Source organism: Molossus molossus, unplaced genomic scaffold (genome assembly GCF_014108415.1).
Source record: "Molossus molossus isolate mMolMol1 unplaced genomic scaffold, mMolMol1.p scaffold_m16_p_3, whole genome shotgun sequence".
NCBI classification, from domain to species: Eukaryota; Metazoa; Chordata; class Mammalia; order Chiroptera; family Molossidae; genus Molossus; species Molossus molossus.
Genome location: NW_023425366.1, coordinates 35,404,551 through 35,432,020, shown reverse-complemented (window position 1 = coordinate 35,432,020; position 27,470 = coordinate 35,404,551).

Here is a 27,470-nt window from a genome sequence, read left to right as displayed (position 1 = left end):
CTTCTAGACAAAAAATTAACAAGGACATAGAATCCTTACAAGATAAACTAGACCAGTTGGACTTAATTGATATTTACAAAACATTTCAACCCAAAACTGCAGAATATACATTCTTTTCAAGTGTACATGGGTCATTCTCAAAGATAGACCACATGTTAGGACACAAAGTAAGTCTCTACATATTCAACCAAATTTAAATCAGATCAAAGAAGAACTTAAAAACTTCCTGGAAACCAATGAAAATGAACACACAACAACAGAAAATCTATGTGACACAGTGAAAGCAGTCCTCAGAAGGAAGTTCATAGCACTACAAGCCTACCTCCAGAAACAAACAAACAAAATTTCTAATTGACTTTCTAACTTAAAGAACTAGAAAGTAAACAAAAAGAAAAATCCAGAGCTAGTAGGAGGAAGAAAATAGTAAAGGTCAGAGCAGAAATAAACAACATAGAGACTAAAAATCAAATTCAAAAGATCAATGAAACAAAAAGCTTGTTCTTTGAAAAGATAAACAAGATCGATGGACCTTTAGTTAGATTCACCAAGAAACAAAAAGAAAGAAAGAAAAAAAAATAACCAAAATCAGAAACAAAAGAGAAGAAGTAACAACTGACACCACAGAAATACAAAGGATCATAGAAACATACTATGAACAGTTATACAACAACAAATTGGACAATCTTGGAGAAATGGGCAAATATCTAGAAACACACAGCCTCCCAAAACTGAACCAAAAGAGATAGAAAACTTAAATAGACCAATAACAAAAAAGGAAATTGAAGATGTAATCAAGAAACTCCCAGCATACAAAGCCCAGGCCCAGATGGCTTCATGAGGGAGTTTTACCAAACATTCATAGAAGAGCTAATACCCATTCTCCTCAAACTATTTCAAAATATCCAAGAAGACAAAACACTTCTAAACTCATTTTATGAGGCCAGCATAATCCTAATTCAAAAACAAGATAAGGACACTACAAGGAAAGAAAACTACAGGCCAATATCCCTGCTGAACACAGATGACAAAAACCTTAACAAAATATTAGCAAGTCAGATTCAGCAATACATCAAAAAAATTATTCATCATGACCAAGTGGGAGTCATCCCAGGCATGCAAGGATGGTACAGTTTTTGCAAATCAATAAATGTGATACACCACATAAACAAAAGGAAAGTTAAAAACCATATGATTATATCAATAAATGCTGAAAAAACATTTGACAAAATCCAGCACCCATTTTTTATAAAAATGCTCAGCAGTATGGAAATAGAGGGATCATATCTCAACATAATATAAGCCATATATCATACTACAGCCAACATCATACTCAATGGGCTAAAACTAAAAGCATTCCCCTTAAGAATGGGACCAAGACAGGGATGCCCACTTTCACCACTCTTATTTAACATAGTACTGGAAGTCTTAGCCACAGCAATCAAACATGAAGAAAAAAATAAAGGGAATCCAAATTGGAAAGGAGGAAGTGAATCTGCCATTATTTGCAGATGACAAGATATTGTACATAGAAAACCCTGAAGACTCCATCAAAAATCGACTATACTTAATAAATAAATTTGGCAAAGTAGTAGAATACAAAATTATCATCAAGAAATTGACAGAATTCTTATACACCAAAGATGAAATCACAGAAAGAGAAACTAAAAAGACAATCCCATTTACCATCGCAGCAAAAAAAAAAAATTAAGATACCTAGGAATAAACTTAACCAAAGAAGTAAAGGACCTCTTCACAGAAAACTACAGATCATTGAAAAATGAAATAGAAGAAGATATAAAAAAGTGGAAGCATATACCTTGTTCATGGATTAGAAGAATTAACATCATTAAAATGTCCATACTACCCAAAGCAATCTATAGATTCAATGCAATCCCCATCAAAATACCAATAACATACTTCACAGAACTAGAAAAAACACTTCAAAAGTTTCTAGGGAACCAAAAGAGACCCCAAATAGCCACAGCAATCTTGAAAAAGAAGAACAAATCAGGGGGGATCACAGTACCAGATATCAGGTTATACTACAAAGCCACTGTAAACAAAACATCCTGGTACTGGCACAAGAACAGGCAGATAGAGCAATGGTACAGAATAGAGAACACAAAATTTGACCCAAGACCATAATATTTGACAAAGGTGGCAAGAGCATACAGTGGAGTCAAGGCAGTCTCTTCAATAAATGGTTTTGAGAAAATTGAACAGCTACTTGCAAAAAAATGAACCTAGAACACCAACTTACACCATACACAAGAATAAACTCAAAATGGATAAAATACTTAAATGTAACTCATGAATCCATAAAAATCCTAGAAAAAAAATGTAGGCAACAAAATCTCAGACATCATACGTAGCAGAATTTTTACTGACACAACACCTAAGGCAAGAGAAACAAAGGAAAAAAGGAACAGATTGGACTACATCAAACTCAAAAGCTTCTGCACAACAAAAGAAACAACCATCAAAACAGAAAGGGATCCCACTATATGGGAGACCATAATTGCCAATGATGCATCAGATAAGGGGTTAATTTCCAAAATATATAGAGTGCTCATACAACTCAACAAAAGGAGGACGAAGAACCCAATTAAAAAATGGGCAGAGTACCTAAATAAATACCTCTCCAAAAAGGACATACAAATGGCCAAGAGGCATATGAAGAAATGCTCAATGTCACTAATCATCAGAGAGATGCAAATTAAAACATCTATGAGGTATTACCTCACACCTGTCAGAATGGCCGCCATCAACAAATCATCAAACAACAAGTGTTGGCGAGGCTGTGGAGAAAAGGGGACTCTAGTACACTGCTGGTGGGAATGCACACTTGTGCAACCACTGTGGAAAACAATATGGAGTTACTTCAAAAAGTTAAAAATTGAACTGCCATTTGACCCAGTCATCCCACTTCTAGGAATATACCCTAAGAAATCTGAAACACCAGTCAGAAAGAATATATGTACCCCTATGTTCATAGCAGCACTATTTACAATAGGTAAGATATGGAAACAACCCAAGTGTCCATCAGTAGATGAGTGGATAAAAAGCTGTGGTCCGTGTACACAATGGAATACTATGCAGCTGTAAGAAAGAAAGATCTCTTATCCTTTGAGATGGCATGATAGGACCTGGAGAGTATTATGCTAAGCGAGACAAGCTAAGCAGAGAAAGACAAATATCACATGATCTCACTTATCTGTGGAATATAATGAACTAAACAAACTGCTGAACAAAATTAACCCAGAGACATAGAGGTGGGGTACAGACTGACAAGCCTCAGAGAAGGGGGCGGTTCTGGGGGGAAGAGAGAAACCACAGAACTTACATGTATGTATGTGTGACCAATGAACATAGACCACAAAGCTGGGGATGGAGCAGGGGGAAGGGGAGGAGAATGTCAATGGGGGAAAACGAGAAACATCTGTAACAAAAACAAATAAATAAATAAATATAATTACTAGAAACATTATATATATGTATATAAAGTTAGTATGGAAATAGAAAAATGTAGTTTCAGCAGATGGATGGCTGAGATCTAGAATTAGCTGTCTGAGCATTGCCAGCAGTTGTATCTATGGATGTCAAGCTGGATGGATATGCTCTCAGGGCTCAGATCTGGTCTATGACACCCGAAGTCAGAAACTCAAAGCTGTACATCTAGTTTAATTTATGTATTTATCACATTTTATTGACATTTTCAAATATACATATATTCATAAAACATTATAAATATACCTATACACACTATTATAACTCTACTTCTCTTTTTACAAACAACTGATCATGGAGAATATCTCGGGGCTCCAACACAGAAAATTTGTATGTTGTGGCAAAGGTATTTAGTCCTTAAACGAACTCCCTATTTAATCCCTTGCAATTCTCCCACCAACTTTACACAATCACTCTAAAAATCAATCAATCAATCAATCAATCAATCAATCAATAAATAAATAAATAAATAAATAAATAAATAAAATTTAAAAATACATAATAAACTATTGGTTACTTTTCACCATGTTTTTGTTTGTGGAGATGTTATTTCCTTGCAATATCTTTGTTCCATTCAGAGTATTGATTTTCATAAATATTGCAATGATTATAATGCAAAGCATTCAGTGATTACAAAGCAAGGTTGTTCATCCTCATGGTCACAGACATAGGTTTGCTTAGTGTTGAGGTTATTGAATTTTACAAATCAAAGAAGCCTGAAGAGTTATACTGAGTTTATTTATTTAAAGTATTGTTGGTTTTTCCATGCCAAAATTCCAAATTGTTCCTATCATGCCCTGGATAGTGAGGTCTTTTGTTTTTCTCTCCTTCTAGACAGTCATAGAAAACCACAATGGCCTGATACTCCCTCCCCATGACCTTTCAGAATCCAGCTGAACCACCTCACATGCCACTTGGATGAACTCTGGAAGGTCTGCGAAAGGACAAGTAACCATCTCTAACAGACTTAAACAATGATCTATTTTAATATTCTTAATTACACAACAGAATACTATGCAGCTGTAAGAAAGAGAGATCTCTTACCCTTTGAGACAGACATGGAGGGACCTGGAGAGTATTATGCTAAGTGAAATAAGTCAATCAGAGAAAGACAAGTACCACATGATCTCACGTATTTGTGGAATCTAATGAAAAAAATAAACTGATGGACAAAATAGATCCAGAGACATGTAAGTATGGAACAGACTGACAAACCTCAGAGGGAGCGGGGGAGGGGGACAGGAAGAGTTAAACCAAATAACTTATATACATATATGCATAACCAATGGACACAGACAATAGTGTGATGAAGGTGGGTTGAGTGAGGGGAATGTAGGGGTCAGTGGGGGAAAAAGGAGGGTTATCTGTAATACTTCCAACAATAAAGATACACTTTTTAAAAAATGTGATAGATACCTACAGTTTTGCTAAAGCTCAATATAAAAACTAATAAGAAACAAACTCCTGTAATCCTATGCCTCAGATATCAGATATCAGGAATGCCCAGGCTCCATTTTTGAGTGCTAAGATTACAGATGATTTAGTTCCTACTACTCTAAGGTTTAAAAGTTTTATCTAAGGATTAAATAATATTTTGTAGTGAATAAAATAAAATAAAGAAAACATCTCTACAACAAAAATAATTTTGAAACCATTATTTTTATTTTTGGTTGATCTTGAGCCCTCTTTTTTCAGACACTTCTTTGATCTTTGTTCAGATCTATTCTCCTCTCTCTTGCACTGTCCCCACCTCTAATCTCAAAATAAATAAAACACAAAACTGTCTTTCTAGAAAATATCCATGTTACTACTTACTAATCAGCTTAAACTTCACCTTCAACATAAAAAAAGAAATACACACAATAGGATGGTATTAGTAAGTTGAATCATGTTCCTCAGAAATGTTAATTGTGATCCTTATGACAAAGTCTAAACCCCCAGTACTTTAGAATGTGACCTCATCTAGAGGTAAGGTGTTGAAGATGTAATTAGTTCAGATGAGCTCATTAGAGTAGACTCTAATCCGATATAATTGGTGCCTCTTTAAAAAGTAAACATTTGGGGACAGACATGCCTTCACACAGGGAGATACCATGTGAGAACACATCAAGGAACATCAAATATCACCAAAAAACCACCTGAAGCTAGCCTTCCCAAGCAAGAATTTTGCATCCCCCACCCCACCCCCCATCCTCCAGTATCTAATCCAGTCCTGTTACATTTTAGGTAGTCAATAAATATTGGTTAAATATGTGTGGTTTTTAGAAAACATTTCAGGTACACCATCTCAAAGAATCTTCTCAGAATGCGTAAGAATGGACAGAATGTTCCTCCTATATGGTCTTTGCCTATCCAAACTCCTCTGTATTAGATTAATTATCACCTGCACTCCTATTACTCTCCTAAATGCTGAACAAGAGTTTGGACATTTTAAAGTCAAATGCTATTGTCTAATATTTTCAGGTCCCAGTATTTTATGCATCATATGGCAAGGAGAATGTTCTCAAAAATTGTGAGGAATGAATTTTACCTCATTTAAATTTTATTTGTTGTTGTATGTCTCTTGCTTCTCAAATTTTTGCATTGATGAGTATTACGTATTTGTACATAAATATTTTGTTTTTTATAGTCTGTGTCCAGTGATGAGGCATGTTATGTCTTGAAGGTATTTATGTCTCAGTCTTCTGTATTTTCTAATGTATTTTAAGAGCTCAAACAGAGGAGCTTCTGTTACAGCCAAGTAAGCATCTAGCAAATAGACCTTTCCATATATAAAGACTACAATCTCTTGATCAATTATATATAAAAAATAAATACTTGAGTGAACAAAGCAGGCAGAATATAGAGCATCATCAATCAATGGAAGAGAGATGTCTAAGAATAACTCCAATTTCACAGTTTTTTATTTTGAGTGCAGACCATATTCAATTTTATGTTTTGTGGCTAAAATTCTAACAGAAAATCTGCTTTGAAAAATCAGAATGCCACAGCATGAAAAACACTTGACTGACCATTGCTGGTTTTAAGCCAAAACATTTGGCTTAAAAGCAGGAACATAGTTTGAAAAATTACCTGATCTGTTTTCCAAAATTACCTTGAAGCTACAGAAATTAAGACATTATAATATTGATGTAAAAATAGTCATATTGTGTCACATAGTTCAATGGGACAGAATCGAGGGTACAGAAGCAGAGACATTCATGTATGTCCACTTGATTATCAACAAAGGTGCCAAGATAACACTATGGATGACAATAAATATTTTCAGGAAATGGTTCTTGAATAAATGATTACTCATATGGCAAAAATAAATATTTAACCTTGCCCTACTTCACGAGACACTCCAAAATCAAATGGATAAAATTAAATAAAATATTAACTAAACATAAACACTAGGACTATAGAATTCCTAGAAGGAAACATAAAAGAGAATCTTCAAGTTTTTGAGGAAGGCAATGATTTCCTAAACATTTTACAAGACACAAAGCATAAAGGAAAAAATTAATTAATTAATTAATCTTTATCTAAATTTTTTAAAAATGTGTTCTTCCAAAGACACTATTAAGAGAAAGAAAAGTCTGAACACTGGGAAATATTTATAATACAGAAATCAAATTAAATAATTCTGTTCATAACATTTAAAAACTCATGATCTCTATAACAAAAAGAAAAACAACCCAATTTAAAATGGACACATATTTGGACAGACACCTGTTCAATGAAGGCACACACCTAGAAAACATACCCTTGTAAAGATGCTCCACACCACTAATCTTATGTGAGACACAATGTATCACTAAATTATTTTTAACAGTCCCAAACACAAACAACCCATTGTCCATCCAGAGCTAAATCAATAAACTGTGGTATATTCACACTATAGGACACTCCTCAGCAATAGAAACAATGCAGTGTTCATAAATGCAACAACATGGATGACTGCCAAAAGATTTTCTTGAACAAAATATTCAAAAGACTATATACCATTTATTTTTATGCAAAATTCTAAAATTTTTAATGCAAATTTCGAAAACGGGAGAAACTAACATTTGATGACAGAATGCTGATCAGTGATGTATGTCCTAGTCCCTGGAGTGGGTGTTGGAACAGATTTCAAAGTGAACTAAGAGAAGCGGGTAATAGCAATTCCACTGCTTGTTTGTAGTAGACCTTACATTTGGAAAAACACACAATTCCCAAAGGCCATCGAACTGTACACTTAAAACGGTTACAGAATTATACCTCAAATAGCTGATTAAATTAAAAAATAAGCAATCAGTCTTTTTTAATCACCAGAGTTTATTTAACAGACATTAAAATACTGCTGCTAATGTTCCTGAAGCTTCTGAGGACTGCATTGGTAGATTCAAATAAAAAGCTGGGAAAATGGGGTTTTCCTGCTTGCCATACACAGAGGCCCTATGTTAGTAACAATATTCCACCTATCATATCTCTGAGTTCTGCCTTTGTCTCCCTGAGCAAACTAGTTTCAGGGCTCTGTTTTGTAGAAGGTTCAGGCATGATCTCCATGTGATGACAAAACCCATTTCCCCATAAAATCGGATGCCTCTGAGCTGAGGGTGGGTAACCGCACAGACTTTGCCACTCTCTTAGATGGTTCTCCTGACAGGACCCTCATTCATGGACAATTAGCCCACTTCTCCCAGTGTTTTCAAGTAACCCCTTTGGTAGTGCTAAAATATTTGCATTTCACATTGCATGCATGGCTACAAATGCCTTTGCGTTCAGGAATTCTGCAAGGAACATGTGTCTGCCTTGAGAGAACCTACAGAATGTATTCAAGACAGAAAGGAAAGATTGGCATAAGTTTTTAAAAATACATCCTAAACTTTCAATGTCTGCATTAAAGCAATTAGTCATATATAGGCATGTATGTCTTTGACATGGATGTTCAGTGTCATGAACATTCATTCTCTACCATGTGCTAGAATAAGAGTGAAGGTGACTGCATTACTGATTTCTACTTTTGTGGAACATTGAATTTAAAAGGGAAACAAACATTTAGTCAAGGCATTAAGCAAAAACAAATGTACAGTTTACTAGGAAGGAAAGAGATATTGCTGTGAAAATCTTTCTCAAACATATACTTTAGTCTTGTAATGGCTGTTATGTTATCCCCTTATACATTTGCTCTGCTTTCTCACAGAGTATTGTTTTTCTTTGTCGTTTTGACCATATTTCTACAATTTCAGTCCTATCCAAGATTTATAAGTGAAATAAAAGTGCACAATGCAATGTACATAACAAGTAAGGAAGATACACTATTGTCTGTTATATTTGTTATATCCTTTAACTTGGAGACAAAACACAAACAAACCAAATATTCTCTTTCAATGACACTTAAGTATTTCTCAACTATTTCTTGTCACATTTCTTGTCTTTTCAGCCTTCAGAAAAAGCTTTTGAAAAGTACTGATTATTCCACATTTTTAATGTGTTTTTTTTTTCTTTTTATAACATATTATTCCAAGTAAGGATTTATTTTTTCAGCAGAAAAGTGAAAGGAGATTGCCAACAACAGAGAAACACTCTTCAGTTAATTATTCTCAGACTTTTCCAGTAGTTGCTATAATGGCCAACCCTTCAGGTATCTGAAAGCCCTTTCAAAACTAGTTCCAACTCCTCTCTCCCTAAATAAGGACTTCCAAGTCTTTTTTCAGAGATGAGATTTATTTTTCTCATATTCATATTATTTATAATAAAGCAGCATTCTAGCCCTGAGGACTGTTCAAAGGAGAAAACTGACATCTATGTACTACCTAACTAGAAACAAATTGATAAACTTCTGAAACACTCTTTGAAAATGAATGCTAGCGCGGTCGACTTCCAGAGCAGCTTTTATGCCGCATCTTGGTACCCTAGAAACTGCTGTCAGGCTCCATTTTATTCCGTGTGTGTCCTGACAGTTCTAAGGGGAAAGCGTATCCTAATTCTTCCAAATAAATTAGATTTCAGCCATTTTAAAATGAAAACACAGCCTCTGCTGAAGTTATAAACAGACCCTATTGAATAAAGTATCCGCAGAAGCTCACACTGTTATCTCTAGCAGAGGTTCAGAACTGTAAGACAGCAGTACCTTAATCATATCTTTGTAGTCCCAGTAATGCAAATTAATCAACAGCTAAATAGAATGTGAAAGTGGATTCCTCTCATTGGGAGTGCATCACATTTTTCAACCACGAAGAGAAAAAGGAACGATTGGGAAAAAAGAAAGGGAAGGGTGGAGAGATGGGGAAAAGGTTGAGGGGAGGAGAGAAGAGTTTGAGAGAACACAACATATTTTAAAGTCAGGTTTAATACACAAAGGAAATAAACCTAAGATGCTTTTAATAATTACATACCCATTTGAGGATGCTACCCAATCACACTATTTCCTGAAAGCATGTAGATTTCTAACTCTTAATGTCTGCAATTCGATGCATATAGGCGTACGTTAGACTATTGGAATTTGGAAATACTTTAGAAAATTAGAAGAGAAATAGACTTTTACCCAGCAGCATGAGGGAATATAGATTTGAAAAAAAAATTAGGTTCAATTTTAAAAAATAAAAAATGTAAAGTGATATTAGAAAGGAAAAGGAAAAAAAGGATTATCGGACAACATGGTCCCACATGAAGACAAAACCTAGTAAAACCAATAATCAAGGATAGTGATATCTCAGGACACAAGACTGATATTAAAAAATTGGATTTTAATACACAAGCAATGAACCTTTTAAAATCAAATGAGAAATACGTTCCATGTACAATAGCATTAAAATAATATGACAGCAAGAAAATATTTAAAAACCTGCAAAAATTGTACCCTGAAAAGTATAATATTTTGCTGAGAAAAATTAAAGATCTAAATAAATGGAAAGAAATCCCATGCGCATGGATTGGAAGAGTTTATCATTAAGATGACAATTCTCCTCTAATTGTTTTATAGAATCAATGCAATCTCTATTGGAAGAACCTTTACAAAAATTGACAAGCATATATTAAAATGTATATAAAATTTAAGATTATCTTGAAGAGCTAAATAATTTTGAAAAAAATTCTTAAATGGAGAACTTTTGTTAATTGATTTCAAAGCTTAATATAAAGCTACAGTTATCAAGATATTGTACCATCATAACACTAGACATGTAGATCAAGCAAATGGAATTGAGATTCAGAAATAAATTCTTATATTAATAGTGAATTGTTTTTAAAAGAGTGACAAGGCAATTCATTGAGGACAATAGTCTCTTCAATAAAGGTTGCTGGGCAGTTAGTAATCTATATGTAAAAAGATTAACATAGACCCTCACCTCCATAATACAAAGTCATTCAAAATGGATCATGGACTTATATGTAAAACTAAAACAAAACTTTTATAAAAAATAAAGAAAAAATTTCTGAAAATATTTGATTAGAAAAATGTTTCATAGACATGATAGCAAAAGCATGATTCATAACAGAAACAAATTGGACTGCATCAACATTCAAAAACATTTTCTGTTTAAAAGATATCAATGAGAAAATGAAAAATAATCAACTTGAGAAAATATTTTTAAAACCACTCTCCATTAAAGGACTAGTATCCAATATTTAAATAGAACTCTTACAATTCAATAATAATAATAATATAAAAATTCAATCAAATAATAAGAAATATATGAACAAATACATATAAATGCAAATTAAGGTCACATTCAGATAACATTGTATTTCCCCTAGAATGACTATAATAACCACTACAGATAATAACAAATATTGAGAAGAATGTGGAGAAATGGACACCCATACACATTAGCAGTAAAAAAATAAAATGGGACAGCTACCTTGGAAGACAATTTGGCAGTTTCTCAAAAAAAAATACATAATGGTATTACTCAATAATAACATTCTTAGGTATCTACACAAGAGTAATAAAATCATATTTCAACACATACACTTGCGTATGACTGTTAATAGCAATATTATTCATAATTGCCCCAAACTGGAAACAGTCAAATGCCCATCAACTGATGAATAGTTAGACAATGTGTAATATATCTATACAACAGAATATTATTCAACATTAATACACTAACACATACCATGATTAAACCTCAAAAACATTATCTTAAGTGAGAAAAATCAGACACGAGAAATCACAAATTCATTTATATAAAATGTTCAAAAAAGAAAATAAATTAGCAGTACCTGGGGCTGGAGTGGGAATTAGATCCTACTGTAAATTAACATGAGAGATCTTACTGGGAGGATAATAATGTCCCAAACTGATTCATGGTTATGGTAACACCACTTGGTTAAATTACATTGATTTGAACACTTGAAATGGGTAAATTTTTTAATATGTAATTATACCACAATAAAGCTGTTAAAATGGGCATAAGATTTCTGTTTCTGACCGAGATGAAGTAAGAACGACTATGTTTATCTTCCCGCCTGAAACAACAAAAACAAAAACATAACACAGAATTTATAAAATAATGTTTTCTGAGACACTGATTATCAGACAATTCAGCAGGTAATAAAGGAATGTCATTTTTCAGAGGTGATAATAAAGGAAGCCCTACAATTTCACAAGTCTTGAGAACATTTTTAGGCTAAATCACAGAGAAGAATAACTCAGGCAAAACCTAATAGACTCCCTGAATTGTAGAAATGAAGCCAAAAGTGCACACCAGATCAGTGCCTTGGCTGGGTGTAGACTATACAAAAGAAAGCTGCACCAGAAAACTCTGGAAATCTGAAGTGGGTTACCCTTGACCACTCTGCTGAGTAGGTATCTGCTCATGTCTATGAAGAAAATACCCATGGCCAGAGAATGAGCCACTAGGCAGAATTTTAGACAAGTACCTGTGATCACAGCAGGCCAAAGATAGTGCCCATTGCCATCCTGCAGGCTGGAAACAGTCATGTTTTCTGGGATATTGGGTAGGGTACACAGAATAGTGCTGCCTCAGTAGAGGGAGTTGAGTCCTGATCTTGTTCCACCTAACAAGTCTTAAAAGCAAGATTCCAAAGGATCAAACTCTTGCCAAATATGTAACTGTGCTTGAGAATAAATCTCAAGAACATTTATAGGAATACAAAAAAAAAACAAAAAAAAAGCAAAAACAAAATCAGCCAATAAGACTCACAGTGTCCAGCTTTCAATCAAAGATTACCTTACCATGCATACAATGAAGCAAAACATAAACTGTTATGAGGAAAACAAATCCAAATCAACCAATAGAAAGTTATGTAGAACTGACACAGCTGGAAACATTTACAAGTTTCAGATAATGATGTTTTGGGCATTCAAAAGTTAAGTAGAGACAGGGAAGACACAACAAAAGACCAACATTGACATTTAGAGATGAAAACAAAAATGTGTGAGATAAAATATATACTAATGAAATTAATGACATATTAAACACTACAGAATAAAAGTTTAAGGGGCTTGATGAATGCAAAAAAAAATCAAAATTGGAAAAGAGAAATAAAAGAATTAAAGACAAACTATGTAAGTGATCTGTGGGACTTCAAATGGACTATTACAAAAGAAATCTGAGTGAAAGAAACATATGTAAAATAATGGCCAGAATTTTTAAATTTTGAAGAAAATAACAAACCTAGTGGTCGAAGAATTTAACAAAACCCAAGCACCGAAAAGTATGAGAAACATTACATTCAAATTGCTCAGAATCATTGATAACAAGAAGTCTTAAGGAGAGCCAGACAAAAAGAAAGTTATATTCACAGGAATACCAATAAGGATGACACTGTTTTGCTCACCGGAAAAAAGAGAACACATTTGCATATTACTGACAGAAAACCAGAAAAAGACAAAACAAAACAAAAAACCTATAAACCTAAAATTCTTAACAAAAAAATTTTCCCCAAATATTTTTAAATATACAAAAGCTGAACACATTCATCACCAACATACCTGCACTATGCACTACAAAAAAAGAAAAGAAGAAAAAAAACAACATTGTAAAGGATGCTCTTCAGGCAACAGGAAATTATTATTATTTTTTAAATTTTTATTTATTTATTCTTTATTAATTTTAGAGAGAGAGAAAGGGAGAGGGAGAGAAAAATAGAAACATCAATGACAGAGAACATTGATTGGCCACCTCCTGCATGCCCCCCCACTGGAGACCAGGCCCATAACCTGGGCATGTGCCCTGACTGGAATCAAACCGGTGACCTCTTGGTGCATGGGTCGATGCTCAAACACTGAGCCACACCGGCTGGGAAGGCAACAGAAAATTAAACCAGACAGATTTATGGGTAAAAACAAAGAAATCAAAATTATTGGAAATAATTACATGAGTAAACAAAAACTAATAACAATATAAAATGGTGTTTATAACATGTAAAGGCAAACATGTTAACAACAGTACCAACGTTAGAGATGGAGAAAATGAAGTATGTTGTTGTAAGATTCTGCCTCTAGTTGTGAAGTGGAATAATATCACTTGATTGTAAATAATCTTAAGTTAATGCAACCACTAAAATAAGAAGCCAATAATCAATACCTAGTCAGCTACAAAAGAGATAACATGGAATCATATAGAATGATTCTAAAATAATGACATATTTGTATTACTTTTATTCAACACTAGAGGCCCCAGCAAGCGCAAATAAAACAAGAATAAAGACATTATAAAACCATTAAATTTGAAATGAAGTTAAATTATATTTATGGAAAACATCCTCACTTATGTAAAAAATCTGATGGAATCTATTTAAAAAAACTACTGAAATTAATAAGTGAGTTTAGAAGAGTTACAGGATATAAGATCAATGTACAAAAATCAATTTCATTTCTTTATATTAGCAATAAAAATCACAAATCTAAATGATCAATACTATAAACAATATTAACAACATGTATTAAATATTGATGGCTTCATGTGCAACACCTATACACTAGAATTCACTGAGTAACAAAAGATGACTAAACAAATGGAGAGATGTGATATTTCTTTGACATAAAATTTCCCCCAATGAATCCTTCATTCAACAAAACCTGCATATTTGTGTATAAATTGCCAAACTAATTCTGAAATTCATATGAAAATGCAAGTGATTTATTTAGAGCAAGAGTGAAAAAAAATATAAAACATAAGACTACTAAATTTCAAAATTTATTATAAAGAAATAGTAATCAAAATGTGATATAGGCTTAATGTAAACAGAGATCAGTGCAACAGAATAGAAAATCCACATATAGACCCAAAGAATATATGGTTACTTGATAGTCAACAGGGGAGCAATAATTTAATGAAGAAAGTACAACCTTTTCAACAAATGCTGGAACACTTGTCTGTTTAAGTGCACACACACACACACACACACACAAATGAAGTGTAATTACACCTCACATCACATATTAAATTATTTCAAAATGGATCATAGACCTAAATGTAAAATCTGAAACTAAAACTTTCGGAAGAAAGCACAGGACAAACACTGTGATCTGTGTTTTGGCAGAGTTCTTATTTACAACACCAAAAGATAAGCTCCATGAAAAAACATATTAATAAATTGTAGTTTATAAAAATTAAAAATGTTGACTCAGGAATATACTGTTAAGATAATAAAAGACATAGCGTATACTTGTGAATGTTTGCAAATCATATATGTATCTGATAAAGAACTTGTATCCAGAATGTGTGAATAACTCTCAAAAATCAACACTAAAAACAAAAGTAGCAACCTAATTGAAAATGGGTAAATGATTTGAACATTTTGCCCCAGAAGATGTATGGATAAGAAGTAAATACTCAACATCATTAATCATTATGACAATGAAAATTAAAACCACAATGAGTTACAATTTCACACACATTTGAATAACTAAAATTAAAAACACTACCATATCAAATGTGGGTGGGGATATGGAAGAACCGAAACTCATGTGCTGCTGGCAGGAAGGTAAAATGTATGTTGAGTTTGGAAAACAACTGGTTTGCTAAAGAGTTAACTATAACTTAACATATGAACAAGTACTTGCACTCCTAGGTATTTATTTAAGACAAAAAATGCAGGCATCCATGCAATGACTTTAACAGGAACGTTCACAGCAGCTTTAATTTAATAACCCCAAACTGCAAACAACTCAAAGGTGCATCAGCAGAACAGATAAACAAACCATCGGTGTATCCTTATAACGGAGTATTACTTAGCACTAATACAATATTGCATGACTGATATATGTTACAGTGTAAATGGATCTCACAAAAATGTTTACTGAAAGATCCTGAAGAAATATGTATAAATACTTTGATTCCATCCGTATTAATGTCTAGGAAATGCATGCTAATCGTGACAGAAGGAGATTGGTGGTGTTCTAGGGTCTGGGGAAGGGTGTGGGGCAAGGAGGAGTGGGAGGGAGAGATTAGAAAAAGGCAGGAGAACATTTTTTTATAATGGAAATGTTAATGTTTTTGATTTTGATGAATTTCACAGTGGTATACATAAGCCAGAACTCAAATTCTACACTGTTAGTATGTGTAGCTTCTTGTGTGCCAAGTGTGTTTCAGTAATAAAGAAACAAAATAAGGGGCAATGAAACTCTGAGTGCCTGTAGGTGTCTCTCTGCAATGTTTCACCTACGCTCTAATAATGAGTCTATAAAACAGTATTAGCATCCCTATTTTTTAAAAGTGAGGACTGGAAGGTTAAACAAAAAGAGTTAAAGGAAATATTTGAAAATAAGCTATATTTGTACTTATAGCACAATTATGACAAATATATATACACATATATATATTAAATATTTTTATTGATTTTTAGAGAGAGGAAGGGAGAGGGTGAGAGATAGAAAAATATCAATGTGAACAAAACATCACCCCCCACCAGGGATCAAGCCCCCAGCCCAGGCATGTGCCCTGACTAAGGAAAATCTAAAAGTTCTTATGACACACTTTTTTTTCTTTTTACCCAGAATTTATATATATAAAATGGTAAGGATTAATTTAACCTCCAAGTAGATTTTTTTTTAGAATTAAAGATACATGTATTCTTATGCTCATTGTAGCATTAGTTACAGTAGCCAAACCATAAAAACAACCTAAGTGTCCTTTAATAGGTGACTAGATAAAGAAGATACGATGTATATACAATAGAATAGTAGTCAGCCATAAGAAAATATGAAATACTACTGTTTGTGACAGCAAGCATGTATCTTGCAAGTGGCATGCTAAGCAAAATAAGTCATATGGGAAAAAAATCAAGCATCATTTGATTTCACTGATGTGAACAAGAAGCTAAAAACAAAAAATGAGCGAACAAGACAAACACACATGGACTCACAGAAACAGAAATTAGTAAGGTGGTTACTGGAGGGAAAGAGGGGTGTCGGGGAGGTAGCTCAAATACATGGTGAAAGGAATTTTGACTGAGTGGTAAATGCACAATGCAATATACAGGTAATATATTATAGAATTGTACACAAACCCACATAATTTTACTAACCAATGTCACACCAATAAACAAATATAAAGACATAGAATAGATATTGACATAGATGATGTAGATACCAAAATCAATGTAGTTGTCGATGAGCTGTAGACATACAAAAGATAGAAATAATCCTAATACTTAGCTCATCAATCCGACATCTACTAATAAACAAATTTTGAAGAGTTTACTGTAATGTCCCAACCCAGTACAAAAATAACAAATGTAAAAAATCGATTATTATAAGTAAATCATAAAAATTCCCTCAAGTTCAGTTTTGACCAAATATGTTCTTAATAGGTTTTTACTCAGTTGACTTGAGCCAATGCAGGTGAAAAACTTGCCCCATCCACACACCCTAGGAAAGACAGTTTACTAGTCAATGGCTGAAAGTGAGTGAGGCTGCCTTTACTGTCTGTGCAAACACTACTAAACCTGTGCCCCAGGCCCTGTTTCAAGGAGCCTTGTACAGGCCAAGGAGACAGGGCCATTTAATTAAACACTTGCCTTCGACTGTAACATGAATGCTACTTTGCTTTGGACAACATTTTCACTACTTTCAAGACAGCAGGCATTAAAATACATGCTGAATAAATAAGAAATTCTCTCTATAGATGCAGCTTTTCACAGAACATTTGGTGCTTACTTACAGAAAATGAAACAAAGAAAGACCATTGTCTTTTCAACAATATTAAAAAAATTGTCACATCACAAACACACAGAAAATATATGGAAATGCTAGGTGCAAGTGGTTCCTTACACATGAAGAATTTGCATGTTCTTCAGAATTATTTTTCCCAGTAGCCAGTTCTAGAAAGGTCAAACCTTTGGAATTTCTTGTTCTTTCCTTCCACCACACCTCTTGAGAAAAGAAATGCTAACATGGTTTTATTGCTTTCTTCTGTCTACTTCTTCCGTAGTCCTAAGGTTCATGCCTAACACTTTAAATTGCTTAACCTTGGGCTACAAGGCTACAACTGGTTTAAAACATTACTCTTCAGATGGTCATTTATTTTAAAAAATAAATAATCATGGAATGAGGCCGGCAGAGAAATGTGTCAGGGAGGCTTTTTTTGTTGTTTAAAATTACATCAATTTAATTCAATAGATAAAATTCTGTCTGTCTGTCTCTCTCTCTCTCTCATACATACATATACATATATACACGTAACTCAGTTTCATGGTCTGTGACTACATTGTAATAATTTATTGATATGCACACCTGATTTTTCACGCTAATTTTAATTCAATAAAGAGATTTTATACTTGAATTTTCTATTCAATTCAAATATATAACTATGAATTAAAATTTGATATGGCTTGTGTTCTTTCATAAACTCGGTCAATAATAACACCATTGGTTATCTTTTTTTTTCTGTTTAATTATATTAATTTTTTTAAGTTTTATTCTATGAGAGCTTATTTCCATTTAGAGATCAGGTTATTTCTAATTCTAATGAATGGTGAATATAGAACTCTTGGTTAAATATAATATCACATTAACAGAGTCTTCCAAAAATTTGTTAAAACCAGGTGATTTTACTAACATTATTAAGTAGATAAAAGGAATCTATAGATTTCATTGGGAATATTGATTTTGCAGTTGAATAAGTATCAATTTCTATATAGCAATTATTAAAATACAATATTCAAATTAAATAGTTTTTGTCAAATTTATGTTCACTAATTATACACAAGGAGTGGAACTAACCCACCATAATTTGTGTCTACACTAAAATAGAATGGACTTGCAGTGGAGGTATAAAGATTAACAAATAGCACTTTCTTTTTCATGTAGCTAAACTAAAGTTTTGAGATTTGTGATAGTACTATATGAAATACAGTATCTTCTTAATTTAGTCCCTCACTCTGGGTTGCCGTGCCCAGTGCAAAGACTCAGCATAACTTTCATAGTTTGATTAACTCAAATACTAAAACAACAACCTCCCAAACACAGGTGCTTAAATATTATGGACTCATATTATTAATAACATTACCTATAGAAAAAAAAACCTGTAGATTTTTTTAGGTTATAAAATAATACTTCCTCTTAAGAAAACATTTCATAATAAGAAGAAATTTTAAAGATACTCTCATATGCACTAAGGTAAGGACGTTTTTCTATTACAGTTTTCTGAAAGAATTTCAGATTAATCTGAAGCCTTGTTTATATACCTACAGCACACTAAAGACTCTCTTCACTCTATATTTGGTCAGTTGAACTCGCAGAGTTATTATATAAAATTATAGCTTTCCATTGGACTAAACATCTGTTCTGAGCAGCCCCAATCCAAGGCTGAATCTGTGAGACCCCTGACTTCGCCACCCTACGTTTTCCTTACCTGTCCTTTGGAGAAAGCCTGATTCTGCAACCTGATTACAAATTAGAGACAAGTGCACCTTTGTGCTTATTGTCCCCCAAAGTTATTCCAGTTGTTTTTCACCATATTTCATCATATTATTTCATATCTCTCCAATAAAATTGTAAATTAAAAGGACTTTTGTTCACCCTGGCGGTTTGGCTTAGCGGTTAGTGCATCAGCCTGCTGACCAGTGAGTCGCAGGTTCGATTCTGGTCAAGAGCACATACATTGGTTGTGGTTTGTCCCCAGCTCTGGTCAGGGTCTTGCAGGAGGCAACCAGTTGATGTTCTCTTTCACATTCATGTTTCTCTTTCTCTCCCTCTCTCTCCCCCCCTCCCACTGTATCTGAAGAAAAATGGAAAAATACCCTCAGGTAAGGATTAAAAAACATAGTTTTTTTTTTTTGGGGGGGGGGTAACAGAATACAAACACAAATAACACAAAAGATAAGAGAGGGAATTTGAAAGGCCCTGCCTGGATCTTCATGCTGTGTCTTGTATTTACAGATAAATGCACTGTTCCTACTGATATCTCTTCTCCCTTCGTCCCATGCCCTCATCCACAGCACCCTAAATAACTCTTCACCATTACTTCTTTATCCTCATCCTCCTTGTTAGGGCTTCCTCTGACTTTCCCCATGAGCTCAGGTCCCCAGTTTTCTCTCTTAACATGCTCCACTACTTTTTGTGCATTTCTTGTTGCTGTGTTCCCCATGTGCTCTCTACTTGTCCTGCTCCCCTTTTTCTCATCCATGTCCATCATAGGGCCTGAACCATTATTCACTTGATTAGTTACCTTGGTGAATTCTTATTCTCTAAAACTTTTCATGTTGATAAGACAATGATAAAGGACAGCAGTGTATAAAAAAATCTAAAATTTTATTTAACCTAGTGTTATATGAAGATTAATACCTTAGTTCTTTTTTGGTCCATAAACTAATCCTACAAAAAAAATGGTAATACATATTTTAGATCACCTTCTTGTTTTGTTAACTGTTCCTTATTTTTTGTCCTTGATCAATTAATACATTTTTACACTACAAAAATTATGATTATGTCAGATCAATCTATTGTCACTGTTCAAAAACCAACTGAACAATGTGGTGTGGTGGTTACTTGTACATTAAACACACACACACACACACACACACACACACATTGACAGCATGATTAAAATAAACCACTGACTGAGATGCTGTTTTATTTGCCTACACTGACAGTTGCAGTACATACATACATTTTCTGATGGGAGCAAAGGTATGCAAAATAAAAATAATTATATGAATTGCCATGATTCAAAAATGTTAGCTAATATGACTCAGTTAGATCCTGAAAAAAATATTTCCAACTTTTATTCTTGACATTGTGTATAGTAAAATGTATGTGCACACCATCAAGTTATGCAAGAAGAGACAAAGGGACATTCTTCCCCCTTGGAGCCCAGCCCAGCCCAGAATTGCCTTTCCTTCTTCCTCTCCTTTCAGAAGAGATTTGAATATATGCGCATCACTATATCACCTGCCGTGCAAATACCTGGAATCTTGAGAAAGTTCTGAGAGGATTATGCTGATGAGATTACCTGGAAGAAAACATGCTTCTGAGATGCCATTTTAAGTAAGCATATAGTATCTGTGTTAACTTCCAAGAAAGATTTCTATTGTTTTTCTTCGCACAACAGGGCTCAGGCCATGGCCCTCCATATCGCTCTGTTTCTGAACAAGGTGTGCTTGTTCTACCAAGGATATACTGATAATTCAAGGTAATAAGCAGAGTACATTACAGAAGAAAACCTGAACCAACAAGCTGTACAAACAGAATAGCAATCAGAAGATTTAATGCATTTCTGATGTACATTTAAGGCACTGACACTGGGCCACAGATGTACATGTGTTGTGTTTTATATTGCTGAGATATGGCCTGTGAGAACCTATTATAGCATATCATCATCCACACTGGAGGGGCTGGGCAGGAAAAATTCCATCACACATTACTCCCACGAATGTATTAGAGAAACAAATTGTACTCGGAATTGAAAAGTCACAGGCTTATTCTGTCTTAATAAATTTCTGCCAAAAGGCTAAGTGTAAGACTAGAAATACTTCCCAAATGTTGTTACTGTATTATCATCTTTGACATCTCGAGGGCTGTTCAAGAATCATCAGATATCAGTTCAGGGTTCTCACAGTAAATTCTTTTTCTTTTTTCTTTTCTTTTTTTTTTTCCAATCAGGTCTTGGTTTTGTGTAGACATTTTGAGTTGTCTATACCTGAGATATAAATCTCTTGTGGTTAAAATAAAAAACGAATCATTTTAAATAAGATGTTTATCAGTGGGCTGTTCCCAATGGTTAATTTAGGGAGTTTTTATAATTCGAGGTATAAATTCTTAACTTAAATTTCCCATCATACTTGTTAGAAGATTTTCATGATTGGTTAGGACAGGTTAAAATAAAAGTAAAAGCATAAATCTCTTTGAGGGCAAATTCTGAGTCCTAATTATCTCTATAGCTGTAATACCTTGTACCCAGTGAGATGTGTAACAAATACCTGTTAAAATAATGAACAAAAGATGTTGTAATTAAACACAGTGATGATGCTTTAAAATAGCCTAATGATCTTAACCTAGTTACTATTTTATAAACCAAGATACACGATATCAGTTTGATCAAGCTAAACTCATGGCTAACACTGTCCCTTTTATTTTGTCAGAATACTAAGACTTCAGCTCTTGAGAATGAATAATTTAATCTTATAATCTCAGTAGGGTATATATTGATATCTTTAGCTTTAATTCTAAAATGAAAAAAAGAACTGAGAATAACCTACAGAGAAAAATGGTTTCCCAATCCAAAGGTTTGTAACTAGCTATAGAAGTATGTATTAATACCATGAAACAAATTACCCCAAAATGTAGAGTCCCCCAAAGAATAAAGCTTTTTTATCTTACAGTTTTGTGTGTCTGGGAACTGGGTATAGTTTGTTTGTTTGTTTATTTGTTTGTTTGTTTAGGGTCTCACATGAAGTCACTGTCAAGCTGTTGTCCAAGGCTGTGGTCACCACAAGTTCAACTGAGACTAAATAATCCACTTTCCAACCTCCTCACAGAGTTTCTGAGTGTCCTCATGGCATGACAACTAGTGATATAGGACAAATTTCTGGAGAGTTCACAGGATGGAACCCACATTCATGTGTCCTGATCTCTGGAGTGACATCCCATGGCTTACTTCTGTCATATCTCTTCATAAAAAATTAATCAATAAGATCACCACACATTTAAGGGGAGGGGATGGCAGGAGAGCATGAATGCAGAGGTGGGACAATGGGAGCCATCTTAGTGGACATCGCACAAAGAGTTCCAACCATCCATTTCACTTTCATGAAAATAAATTGCATTATAAAATGATTTATAATAATTTATGTCAAATTATGGAGTAAAATTGGGAGGATTCTTAAGATCAAGAGTCCTCTCTCACCCCAGTTTCAATTTGTGATGAGTAGATGAATCTATTACATTGGTGTATTTGAGTATAAAGAAGTGAAAGTCAAGGTGGAGGAAGTCTGGTATTGAGCAATCACATACTTCCAGTGCTGTGCTACATGCCTTCTAGGCCTTACCTTACTTAAATCTCACAACAACCTTGCAAGGTTGATATTGCTACCAGATGAAGGAATTGAGAGGACAAACCTGCTATGATCAGGGAGCTGGAACTTGAATCCACACCTATCTTGCTGGGAAATCAGTGCTGTCTCATCTATATTCATATCATTGTGCTGACCTTCTTGAACTTGAGTGTAGTAGGAGAGTTGGTTCCTGGGACCCCTTCTTCTAAAAGACACCCTGTGACCTTAAGCAAGGCAAGTGGTCTTTCTAAATTTTGGTTTTCTAAACTATAAATGGGGGATTTCTAGGCCAGAACCTCCTTGTGTCAACATATCTACAACTTTGAATAAGGTCAAGGGACTAGTTTATTGTCTCCAAACTTTTTGATGGTCAACTATGGAACTGAACACATAGTTCTTTTGACACCCAAAGTTTTCTAGTTCCTGCTGCCTCTGTACAAACTCATTTATCGATTTATCCTCACAGCAAATATGGATTTTGTACCTACGTTAAGTACTGGGCTTAGTGCCAGAGATGACATTGGTAATAACGAGAGATGCAGTTCTTGCCCTAATAGTTTCTAATGACAGATTATAAAAAAGAGAAGAAAGTAATTTTGGCTAAGCAAAAAAGGCTTAAATAAACTACATGAGAATCTTTTTCCTATGATTTTAAAAAATATTTACTTATAAAATACTACCTTCATAAAGCTTCATTTTTACTGATAAAAGGTTTTAGAGGAAATTATCACCTAATATTTGACTTCATGAATGATCAGGGCAAAGAAAACGTGTTCTGGATTTATCACTACTGGCATAATTAAAATATTTTACAACTCAAAAGAACTCAAAGCTTTAGGTAAAATAAATGGTATATTAGGTATTTTGAGAGAAAATCTGAACCTGAAATATGGAACATTTATTAGTGACAAGAAAAGCACCCCATAGATACAAGGCATGTGCAATATGATAAATACCATGAAATGTATTTTAAAACACAAGAAGGGCAAAGATATAGTTTTAATTTAGAGCTCAGTGCTTAAGTACAGCTCTTATATTCTCTAACAGTCTATAATTCAGTTGCAGTTACTATAAGAGTACACACCCAAATTTTCAGGATTGAACCAGTATAGGTTATGGCAAAGGAACCATTAAGGCACAGAATAATCTTCCCACACTGGCCTGCAATAGCACCTTCTGTTATGCTACAGTCCCATCAGAAGTCAACCAGTTCTTGCCACAGTCTCTATCCCTTTGCTTAGGGTGGTTTCTAACAGGAGTGCCAAGAATGAACCCTTTCTTTCTACCTTAAAGCAAAGGTGGAATTTAATTTGAGCTCCTCTACACAAAAGACTTGGCAAGGCACTCTAAAACAGCAGAGTGACTTGGATTATGTGTCCTTTATCTTTTTAAAGGCTTGTTCTGACTAGTGATAGGCGCAGGCAAGCCTGGCATTGGTTATGGCAAGCCCTTCATTTTTTAACTTCGGTAACATATAATTGATAAGTAAAATTACAAGATGTTTAAAACATGCAAGGTGATGATGATATATATACACATAGTAAAAAATTTCCCCCATCGATATAATTAACATATTCATCACCTCATATATTTACCTTCATTTTTTTTGTGTGAGAACATTTATGTTCTACTCTTCTAGAAAACATTTATTTATATAATACAGTGTTGCCAGCAATGTTGTCAACTAGTCACTATGTTATGCATTAATCAAACCTTATTCATCTTATAACCAAAAGTTTAAAAATGTTCCATTACTTTAAAGCTATTAGCTACATTATGATCTGAAAGATTCACTGATTCTCCGTAAGTGATGTGCTAGTATGTCCTGCACACTTTTTAAAGTCAGAAAATGGTAGATATTTACACTTACCAGAGAGGATTCTCTTAGTAATGTGAAATCATAATATCTTGCTAAATGTTTTAAATATGGGATACCCATGGAAAACAGTGAGAACTCCTTGAACTTTCTTTTCTTTACATATCTGGAGAATGCATTAGAGCAAAGCTCCTCAGAGGTAGATAAACACAGATGTAAAGAATTACTAATGATCACTCTCACTACTGTAGTGTTCATAAGAGACACAAACTTCTTTCAACTCTGTGAAAGAAACCGTGCTGCAAATTATTATGCCCTACTTCAAATGTGCTTCCTTTTATATAAAGAATATACAAAAGTAATTAGGAATTAATGGAATCTACTGTAAGGTAAAGTTGTTCTCCCAGGATAAGTGGAGTTTACAATAGACCTGACGATTTTGTTTTCTCTCAGATAAATTTCAGAGTTAGTATTCCAGATAGAGTAAACATTTTAACAACTTTGATGGGAAAAGAATGCTTTTCCAAATCAGAGAATATAAAATATTGCAGTACTGAAACAAGTTAATGTTAGTTGGTCATCCCAGAATAATAATCATGAGAAGGGAACAGAAAGACCCAAGGGGAATCATCTGTGATATTTTCCACTTTAAAAATGTTATGTTGAAAAAGTCATGTTAGAAAGAACACAAGAAATGAGGATCACTTCTTTTATTACATTGTCCTGGTAAATCCATGAAGGAACTTAATTCTGTAGGTAATAATAACAAGCACTAACATTTCTTGTGTATCTACCATGCACTTTTGTAGTACTTTCCATGTATCTGTTCATTTAAATCCCAGTGATACTTCTCTGTACACTCATCAGATAGGAACATTGGCTGGTGCTGCAGTTGGAAAGTGGTTGTATTAGTCAGGATAGACTATCTTGTGTTTCAGTGACAACCCCATTGTCTCAGTGGTTTACAGAAGATTTGTTGTTACTCCTGTGTGGACCTGGTGGTCCACATAAGCAGCTCTCTTCCAGTGGTGTCTCAGGGACTCAGGCTATCAACCGGTGGAAACTCCACGCGCTAGAATCATTTGCTTCCAGCCTAAAGAACTGGGGGGAGGCAGGGGGGATGAAGTACAGATAAATCACACATACTCTCAACTGCATTGACCTGAAAGTGACCAATAACTTCCACTCAAGGTCCATGAGCAAGAATTCCATTTAGATATTTAGAGGCTCAGAAACAGGAAAAGCAATACAGATACATGATGGGACAATTGGTTTCTGTCACAGTAAATGAATCTGGAAAATTATGTTAATTACGGGAATGCCAGTGATAACTTCAGGGAGATGAGTATCTGTTAGTCACCTCTCTGCCTGCTTTCATCAAGGGGACATTGGGAGTTGCTGTTCCTCAGCTGAAGAAACAGCACATAACCCTGAAAGAGGCCAGAGGACTTAGCCCTAGAGCATTGGCCAGGCCTCTTGGCAAAGATGGGAACAGTGGGAAGGCTCTTTCCCTCAGATCGGAGAGGGCTTTGGAGGTAAAAGATTACTGTTTGCTGCCATAACGAATATGACAGAAAGTCAGTGGTGCCAAACTTATGGCCTTTGCACGTTGGTAATAATGTGGAAATTTTCTGAGTGTGGGGCTTTGACTTGAAATTGCAATGTTTTTCCACACATAAATGGATGAAATCACTGAAGGGTTCCTAACAGGAAGCAAACTCCTGGGAAAGCTATTAGTAGTTTAACATTTGCAATTCATGTGACACTGTACTTGCCTTGAGGGACATCATCCAAGGAGTCCTGTTTGGTTTAAAATGTAACTATCACAGCAGAGTAAGTTGAGCATTCAGATCTCAGCTGGGTTTCTCTTGAATTTATTAACTTACAAATGGAAACACACTTAAAACAGTTTACTATCTTTCAGTAACCACTTCCTCTCCCTTTCTAGAAGTGGCACCACTCTCTGGGCTTGTAATCTTAAAGTACCTCTGATTTCTCTTCCCTTTGGCACTCAAAACTCCATCTGTCTCCCCAATGCTGTAAATAGTTCTTTCACAACAGTGCTCTGAATTCTTACTTTCTCTCTATTTGCACACTTTAACTATAGCTCCTAACCACTCTGTAACTCTACTTTATTGCTCTCTCCACTGCTAACTAAAATATCATACAGGCAGCTTGATTGTTCTATTATTTTTCTTCCCAAAGTTTACAATGATCCGGGTCAGCCAGGGGAGACCTTGAAACATGTCATGGGATTGACCCTCCTGACATAACCTGATTTTACATGGGCTGACAGAATTTCAGGAGCAATACAACTGGCATCAATCAGACTCGAAGATCCAGAAAAAAATTCTGCATAATATGGAGAAATGTTCACTTTTCTGTTGAATTGCTAGCTGCTTTAGAGTTTCTACATTTACCTGTGAAATTTACTTATTTAAGTCATTTAGATTAATTATCTGGCTTTTGATAACCTTAGTGCAGGTCATCCCTTTCACTAAAGGACAGATGTTATTTGCCTCTGTTTGATCCTGTTCGGTTTTTATTAATCCTGTTCTCTGTTTTCTGAGGTTGAAGAAAAAGGCGATATCTAGTAAATAATGCATAATACATTTTTATCGCATGGACTAAAATAAGTTTTCTTCTAGGTCCACTGTTGTTGGCCTGTGTTTGCAAGCACACAAGTAAAGATGATTTGAGGGTATCTATAACCACA